Genomic DNA, 8,842 nt, shown 5'->3' on the forward strand with positions numbered 1-8,842 from the left:
ATTTTTTTTAATGTTAGGACATGCACTCTTTATGAAAATTTAGAGATTTATTTATTAAGGTTTAAGGCAAATTTCAGAGACTGTTCCCCAAAGTATTTTTATGATCTAAAAAAAAAGTTTCATAAAAATGGTGGATGACATTTACAATGAAATAGAGATTTTCTTTCCTTTTAATTATCCTCTCAGGGCAGAGGTCAGGAAAGGGGTGAAGGAGAGAGAAAATCCAGGCCCATTAAATCTTTTTCAAGCCTGCTGCCTGGGTTTGATTCAAGTTCACTGCTAATTCCATAAGCTGGGATGGATGCCAAAGAGAAGTCCAAATCCTACCCGTGCGTTCCCTTTGTAACTGGTTTTTGAACTACAAGTCCTAGTCTCTGAAATGGCCTGTTTAACAAGAAATCACCCCAGAAATGTCTTTATGTAAAACAAATTAGTACACAATATATTGCCCTCATATTCAGTGTGCAGAAAGCATCTGATTATTCAATGCGACAGTAATGCAGCATTGAAAATTCTCTGCTAATTAGCCCAAACTAAATTTCTAGCCTTATCCTCCTGCGGAGTTCCCGGGTGGGGGGCGGTGCTGGCTGGGATCCGGCCTCCCTACTGCCACACCTTTGCCTGTGCCTTGCCCGCCCCCAATATGCTGTCTCCGACTCATTTCCAGCTAGCACAGGTGTTCCCTTTCCCATGAAGCCCTCCCCAACCAATAAGCTGCAAGAAGCCCCCACCTCCCTCTGTTGTCTCTTAGTTCAGTCATTTCACATTCCTCTTATGTCCTGTAGTACTTATTATCTATAGCTTTCTTCTCTTTTAGACTCATTGAGGACAGGAGCTGTGTCTAATTTCATTATTTGCCCTACAGTACCTAGCACAGTGTCTGAGACATGATCATTGTTCAGTAAATATCTGTTGAATAAATGAATGAAAGTAATCATTCACTGATTCTCAAGTGGGGGTTTACTGCTCCTGAGAGCAAGACCCCATCTAGTCCTGGGGGAGACAAGTTACCAGTGACTTTCTAAAAGCATTTTTAGGTGCATTGTTGGTTGCCTTTGGGGATCAACAAATATAATTGTTTGTCTTGTCGAAGATGGGTCATTCTCTAACTTGGATGAGTTAACCCTTTCAGAAACAGGACCAATCCCAGTGCGCTGTGAAGCCTCGGGAAGCTTTCTCAGTTGACTCGTACCAGCTGCTTCCTTCCATCCCTTTTCCTTCCCCATCTCCTCGCCCCATATGGCTAGGAGACTGCCTCTGTGCTCCCACAGAACGCCAGCTTCTAGACCCAGCTGGAAGCAGTCAAAGACAATTAGAAGTAATCAGGCTGGCACAGCCAGGAAATGAGAGTTGGCTAGAAGGGGTTAGGCTGGCAGAAGCCGGCTGGTAACCGGCGAAGGAACGGATGGCAAAGCAAAGACGGCAGACATGGATCAACTTTGCCTGGAAGACATCCTGTGAACTCTGTATGTTCATGTTCCCCAAACAAAGCTTCCCGTAAATAACAGACTGGACTTGAACCTGTGTCCCCAGAGTTCATGTCCAGCATTATTCTTTCACAACACCCAGCTGTTGAAAGTGCACAATGCAACAGCTGAGGAAGAAAGGGTTCCTTGGGCATAAAGACTCGGGTGCAAAGGCAGCCCAGTGTGCTGGTGCAGAGCAGGCTGCTGCCAGCATCCCCACAATGAAATGCTTCTCTAAAAATGAGTCGTGACACTTACCTTTTGGTGCTTCAGTTTCCTTAAGCTACAAAAATGGGATATTAAGGAATTGTATGGAGTCAATCAGATTATGCACACAAAGCACTCAAATCAGTGCGTGGCACATTATAAGTACAAGGTGAATTTTGACTTTCACACCTTCCGTCAGTACGACGATCATCATCATAAACTAAGAGAAGTGACTCAAGAATGCCCCAGAGGTCCACCAGCACAATTGCCCCGGTAACTGATGAATCCAAAAGCATAATCTGCGGGTTGGATCTCTTCCCTGAAACTAGAGTACTATGTCAACCCTCTTCAACTCTGCCAGGCTGTCTGATAGGATCTCACTCACATTTAACTTGGGATACACATACACATACACACAAACACACCCCTCTGTACTTCTTTCCTAAGGCTTCACCCAAATTCACCCCAAAATTTAGCAGTCATCCTTTGCTTCCTCTGCTTCTTGATCCTCATATCCAACCCATCAGCAAATCCTATACCCGCCTGTGACCCTTTCTCTCACTTCCTAAGTGGCATCCTTTGCTTCCACGCCAAAGCCAAAACCAGTTCTTCAAAATGGGAATCAGTAATCCCAGCACTTAAGGAGGCCAAGGAGGGAAGATCACCTGAGGTCAGGAGTTCAAGACCAGCCTGGCCAACATGGCGGAACCCCATCTCTACTAAAAATACAAAAATCAACCAGGCATGTTGGCAGGCACCTGTAATCCCAGCTACTCAGGAGGCTAAGGCAGGGAGAATCGCTTGAACCCTGGAGGTGGAGGTTGCAGTGAGCCAAGATCATGCCATTGCACTCTAGCCTAGGTGACAGAACAAGACTCTATCTCAAAAAAACAAAAAATATGAATCAGATCATATCACTTACCTGCACTTGAAAGCTGTTCAACAGACCCCTGCAGAAAAGATTCCCCAAGCACTTTATCATGATGTGGCCCTGCCTCCCTCTTCACTGTCACCTCCTGGGAGCCAGACACCAAGCTCTTCCCTGCATCAAAGCCTTTACCTCTGTGTCTTGGTCTGCTCAGACCGCCATAACAAAACACCTAGACTGGGTGGCTTAAACACCAGACATTTCTTTCTCATTGTTCTGAGGAATCCAAGATTTAGGTTCCAGCAGATATACATATATAGAGATTTACTCTAAGGAACTGACTCACATGATGATGGAAACTGAGAAGTCCAGAATGAAAGTGCTAGCAGATTCAGTTCCTGATGAAGGCTCTCTTCCTGGCTGACAGACGAGTGCTCTCGCCAAGTGCTCTCATGGCAGAAAGACACACCGCCCTGGTCTCTTCTTCTTTTTATAAGGACACCAATCGGATCATGAGGGTCCCACTCTCATGCCCTCAATTAAGCCTAAATGCCTTCTGAAGGTCTCACCTCCAAATACCATCACATCAGAGGTCACAGCTGCAACGTATGAACTTGAGCCGGGGGGATACGAATATTCAGTTCATGACACTCTGCCAACAATACACTTCTTCAACATCGCTGAAGTTTCTCGCTTAATTCAGGGCTCTGCTCTCTCAATCGGAAAATCAGAAATCAGGCAGACTGTCCCAGGGTCCCTAATCGCCACACTCAACTTTTCATGTCATCATCATTAGCTAACAGAAGAATGTACATTCACTTGTTTATGTGTTTATTCTCTCTCTCTCTCATATTTAATGTCCATGAAGCGAGGGACTTTGTATCCCAACACCCATGCATGCCTGGTACACTGTACATGTTCAGCAATGGCAATGCGGAGCTTCATCTCAACTCTTAATCTGTCCATGTGGGAGAGGAAGGAGTTGCTGAGCTTTGTGTGGTTGTGGCGCTGTAGGATGATGGTGTACGGATGGTGACACCAGGCCAACCTCCTGCAGCTGCTTCCCAGTAGCCACTGAGCTGATACTCAAGAAGAAAAAGGTGCATTCTTCAAACAAGAGGCTGATGGCTTCTCTCAAGACTCATCACAGTTGTACCTCCATTGGTCTCCAAAAGCTGAATGTAATGGCTATTTCAGTAAGAAAAATGTACCTGCCACCTCCCAACTACAGATGGGCCCAGGGCTTCAGGATGTCTTGATGTGTGGTCTCTTCCTCTAAATCCCAGATGAAGGCTATTGAGAAGGAATGGAATTTTAAGTATTCTATAGGAAGAGGCCATCACACATACTGAGCTGGACCATTTCCCCTTGTATGCATGTCTCATTCAAAAGTGGCTTCCCATCTTACAATGACACCAACATCATCCCCATGGCCCTACCAGGCCCAGCACAATCTGCATCCCACCCTCCAGGGCTCATCTCTCTTCCCTCATCCCATTATGTCTCTGATGTCACCTCCTCCTATTCACTGCCTTCCAGCCACACTGACCTGTGTGTGGGACCCACTCCCCCAGCAGGCTCTTTTTACTTTTTTGGAATATTATTCCAAGAAATATCTACAGAGCTGGCTTCCTCACCATCTTCCGGTCTTTGCTCAAATGTCACCTTCTCTATGGGCCTTTTCTCTGACCTTTTCTCTCTGATGCAAATTTCCCCTGGGCTACGCCCCACCCCCCTGCACCCCACCTCCGTATCCCCTTCCCTGCTTTATTTTCCTTCACAGCACTTATTGCCATCTGACAAATTACATCATTTCCCTCTTTGTTTTGCTTGTTGTCTGGCTCCTTCCCTAGAATGTCTGCTCCATGAGGGCTGGGACTTTTGTTAAGTCCACTATACATGGTGCCTGGCCCCTGGGGAGTGCTCAGCACAAATTCGTTGTGGTTGACTAAATTTGTAATTCACAGGGTCTCTCGTTGCAGAAGCGGACGACCATAATAAATGAGAAGGCAGAAAGGGGAAACGCAACAAAACCAGGTCCTGCTGGAGAAAGCACACATCATAAAGACATATGGCAAAAGATCAATATTCATGCCTCAAAGAGGAGCCTCCATGACAAGCTCCACATTTGTATTATGGCAGGGAGGGAAAGGCTATTGTTAGCACTGAGGCTTACTTACAGACTCTGGCTGGGTGCTGACTCCTGTCCATTTCTTAGTAGGGATTGAGTACAGCCTGCAGCAGCGAGGGGTCTGGGGGTACTTAAAAGTGAGCACGTACAACAGAGCATGGTCTACGGTGTGGCCAGCAGGTGGAGATGCAGTGAGGCGGAGGGCACCCTGGAACTGAGCCCACTCACCAATCACAGGACTGGGCACGCGAGCTGATTGCAGAAGCCTGCCTGGCACAGCCAGGTGGACACATGCAGACAAAAAGAGGCCGGCGCCCCCTGCTGGTCAACTCGGCTCTGGTTTCCCTCCGCAGCCCAGAGGGGCCCAAGAAACCGGGAAGAGAATGCAGCGCTGGAGGCCAGAGCTGCCTCCGTGGCCCTGGGCAGGGCACTTACTGTCTCTGAGCATCCGCTTTCTCCATCTGGAAAGGAAGAACTTCTCCCTGTCATTCCTAAGTCCCAGGACTGCTGCCAGGGTAAAATGAGGCAAATTATGGGCATATGCTACGAAAATAGAAGCTATTTTGGTTATCGTTCTTAGCACGGCATTCTTAAATCAGAGTGAAAAGTGTCTGGGACATAAATCTGAAAACGATACATTTAAAATAAAGCAAAGAGTGAATGGGTGAAAAGACCTGTTTGTCCGGGGCTTTTCCATTCCGTGGCGGAGGCTTTCTGCTGAGCATTCACATGCGATACATACATCTGCAGGCTTTAGGCCCACTGCCATGCAGAGCATGCCACCATCCTAGGCCTGCTCCCCAACCCTCACCTTCCAGTTTCCCTCCTTCCAGGCCCCTGATCAACTGCCCAAGCCATTTGCTACTGCCAATAGGTCCATGTGTGTAGAAAGATAGTGATGATAGATGGATAGATAGATAGATAGATAGATAGACAGACAGACAGATAGACAGACAGACAGATTTTTTAGATAGGGTCCCACTCTGTTGCCCAGGCTAGAGTGCAGTGGTGCTATCACAGCTCACTGCAGCAGCCTCAATCTCCTGGGCTCAAGTGATCCTCCCATCTCAGCCTCCCAAACAGCTGGGACTATAGGCATGCACCACAACGCCTGGCTAATTTTTTTTGTATTTTTTTGTAGAGGCGGGGTTTCGCCATGTTGCTCAGGCTAGTCTCAAACTGCTGAGCTCAAGCCATCCTCCCTCCTCAGCCTCCCAAAGTGCTGGGATTACAGGCGTGAGTCACTGTGCCCGACAAATAATAGATAATTAGTAAAGAGATAGACCAATAAATAGATGATAGATAGATAATTGATAGAAATAGATGATAGATTCAATAGATAGAAGGATGATACATGACAGATACATAATGAATGACCAATGGATGATAGATAATTAATAGATACAGATAAAGAGATAGAGAGACAGATGATACCTAGATAGATAGGTGATTAATAGAAAATAGATCAATAGACATTGATCAGTAGATGATGAACAAGAAGAAGGAGGAGGAGAAGGGAAGGAAGGAAGGATGGGAGGGAGGGAGGGAGGGAGCAAAGAAGGAAGGAAGGAAGGAAGGAAGGGGAAACAAGGCAGGGAGGGAGGGAGGAAGGAGGAAGGGAAGGGGGAAGATAGGTATTCTTTATCTAAACCAAGTAGATGACCTGGTGCACCAATGAAGCTCCACCCATCAGGGTTTCCCCTTGATGTTGTCTTTCTGACCCATCCTGAGTACAGCTGTAGTGCAGTCACTGTCCATTTTTGTCCACATTCACCATCCAAGATCCAAGCTCACTTTTTCTTCCTCCATCTGTGGGTCATAAGGATTTCCCCTTCCAAATGTGGCCGTAGGTGTGAGTTGAGGGAGTACCCTTGGTGCAACAGTGGTGGGGGCTCTGGAAGTCTGAGCTAACTGCCAGTGTAGCTGGCTTGGGCCTTCAGGCCCTGCTGATACATTTGATCATGGATGCAGAACTTCTGTCTTGCCTTGGATACTGCAGGGCCCACCCAGCCTTAGAACCTGATGAGCCTGTGTGGGGCAGCTCTAGAGGTGCGTATGGTCACTTGGTGTCCCATGTCCAGGTGCTTCATCTCTACTGTGGTCCAGCAGCAGCACACCCGGAGCTCTTTAATGAAGAGTGTAAAATTTTCCACTGCAGATGGCATGGCCTTGCTCCGGAGCCCTAGGGGTCCTTCATGATTCCCCCGTGGCACTTTCCGCAAACTGAACATGGTGGCCTTTCCCCACCTCTGAGATCACTAGTAACCTAAGGCATGCTGGATTGTTCAGCCCAAGCAGAAGGGCTGTTTGCACTGCAGCCTGAGTCTACTCCAGAGCCCTCCTCTGGGCCTTACGTACAGGAGGCAGCCTTCCATGTAATCCAGTCTATGGGTAGGAAGAGTATTCCCAGATATGGAATATGCCGCCTCCAGAAACCATGGAACCTACCAGCACTGTGCTTCCTTCTTCATGGTGGGAGATGTGAGATGCAATAATTTATCCTTTACATTGATCCCCAGTGCGCCTCGGAACAGCAGACTTCTACAACTGATGTGATGGACTCTGAAACTTAGGGTTTGTCTCCCATGATGTGAAGCCCATGTGTCTTTCCAAGGCCTTCAGTACACTTGCTGCATCCTGCTCATCTATCTGATATCTGATTCACATGAGGCATGATACAGTGGACCAGGGTGCCGTTCTGCAGGATGCCTAGGAGGTCCAGTTCTCTTCAGACTATATATCACACATGACAGACGGTAGGAGAGTTAGCACCACCTGAGGGAAGACTAAATACATACGATTGTCTGGTGAAGGGAATGCAAACAGTTTTTTTTTCCTTTCAAGAGTGATGGAAAATAACTCATTCACCAGAACAATGGCCACATATCATCCCCTAAAGGCTACATTCATCTGTTTTAGTAAAAAATACCATACCAGGCCAGGCTGGGCACAGTGGCTCACGCCTGAAATCCCAGCACTTTGGGAGGCCGAGGTGGGTGGGTCACAAGGTCAGAAGTTCAAGACCAGCCTGGCCAAGATGGTGAAACCCTGTCTCTACTAAAAATACAAAAATTTTCCAAGCATGGTGGTGGGTGCCTATAATCCCAGCTACTCAAGAGGCTGAGGCAGAGAATTGCTTGAACTCAGGAGGCGGAGGTTGCAGTGAGCCAAGATCATGCCACTGGACTCCAGCCTAGGCGACAGAGCAAGACTCTGTCTCAAAAAAAAAAAAAAAAAAAAAGTACCATACCAAGCCCAGCAGCTGCAATCTGGGCTCCTTCTGATGGAGTTTGCAGTAGTGCACTATCATTATCCAGAATCCAGTGGTTTCTGCAGGGGCCAGGCTGGTGAATTAAATAGAGATGGGCTGGGGCCATCACACCTGCATCTTCTAAGTCCTTAAGGCTGACACTCATCTCCAGCACTCTTGGGATGCACAATTGTCTTTCAGTTTTAGGGCCTTCCACTCAGCCTTCTGTTACAACATCTCTTACCTCACAGGCCAAATAATGCAGCAGTTATGGCAGGTACCAAGTGTATCCATTCCAACTGTACAGTTGGCAGCTGTGGAAACAACCACCACCTAAGTCCATGGAGAGAGTGGACCCACTGCGGCTTGACCCAGGCCTAGACTGAATGAATCATCTTGTACCTATCGGCCCCCACCCTGACAGGGAGTCTACAATGAGGCTTTAATTCTCTGGGTATCAATTCAGACCTAAATAGTCATTGAAGTGTCTGGTCTCTATATTAATTATTTATTACGGTGTAACAAATTACACTAAAATTTAGTAGCTTAAAACAGCAATAAACATTTATTATCTCACAGAGTTTCTGTGGGTCTGGAATTTGGGAATGGCTGACCTGTGAGGTTATGGCATAAGGACTTTCACGAGGTTGCAGTCAAGATGTGGGTTGGAGGCCGGGCGTGGTGGCTCATGCCTGTAATCCCAGCACTTTGGGAGGCCGAGGCAGGCGAATCATGAAGTCAGGAGATTGAGACCATCCTGGCCAACATGGTGAAACCCCGTCTCTATTAAAATACAAAAAAAATAGTTTTTGTGTGTGTCTCTTCCAGGAGTCTTGTCACCACTACAGTCCTAGCTACTTGGGAGGCTGAGGCTCAGGAATCACTTGAACTCGGGAGGCAGAGGTTGCAGTGAGCCGAGA

At 47.2% G+C, this 8,842-nt stretch overlaps 1 protein-coding gene across 1 annotated transcript in view; it reads right to left on the reverse strand.

The window, feature by feature from the left end:
- The window catches only part of HUNK (hormonally up-regulated Neu-associated kinase), a 137,128-nt gene extending 129,270 nt beyond the window's left edge, over positions 1 to 7,858 (reverse strand). Inside the window, exons 1-2 of the mRNA XM_055279480.2 lie at positions 6,336 to 7,858; positions 2,888 to 3,834 (exon numbers count right to left, since the gene is read on the reverse strand). The gene's annotated coding sequence lies outside the window, so the exon portion shown is untranslated. The remainder of the gene's footprint in view (positions 1 to 2,887; positions 3,835 to 6,335) is intronic.
- Between the last annotated feature and the right edge of the window lie 984 nt (positions 7,859 to 8,842).

Source organism: Symphalangus syndactylus, chromosome 5, assembly GCF_028878055.3.
Source record: "Symphalangus syndactylus isolate Jambi chromosome 5, NHGRI_mSymSyn1-v2.1_pri, whole genome shotgun sequence".
Taxonomy (NCBI): Eukaryota; Metazoa; Chordata; class Mammalia; order Primates; family Hylobatidae; genus Symphalangus; species Symphalangus syndactylus.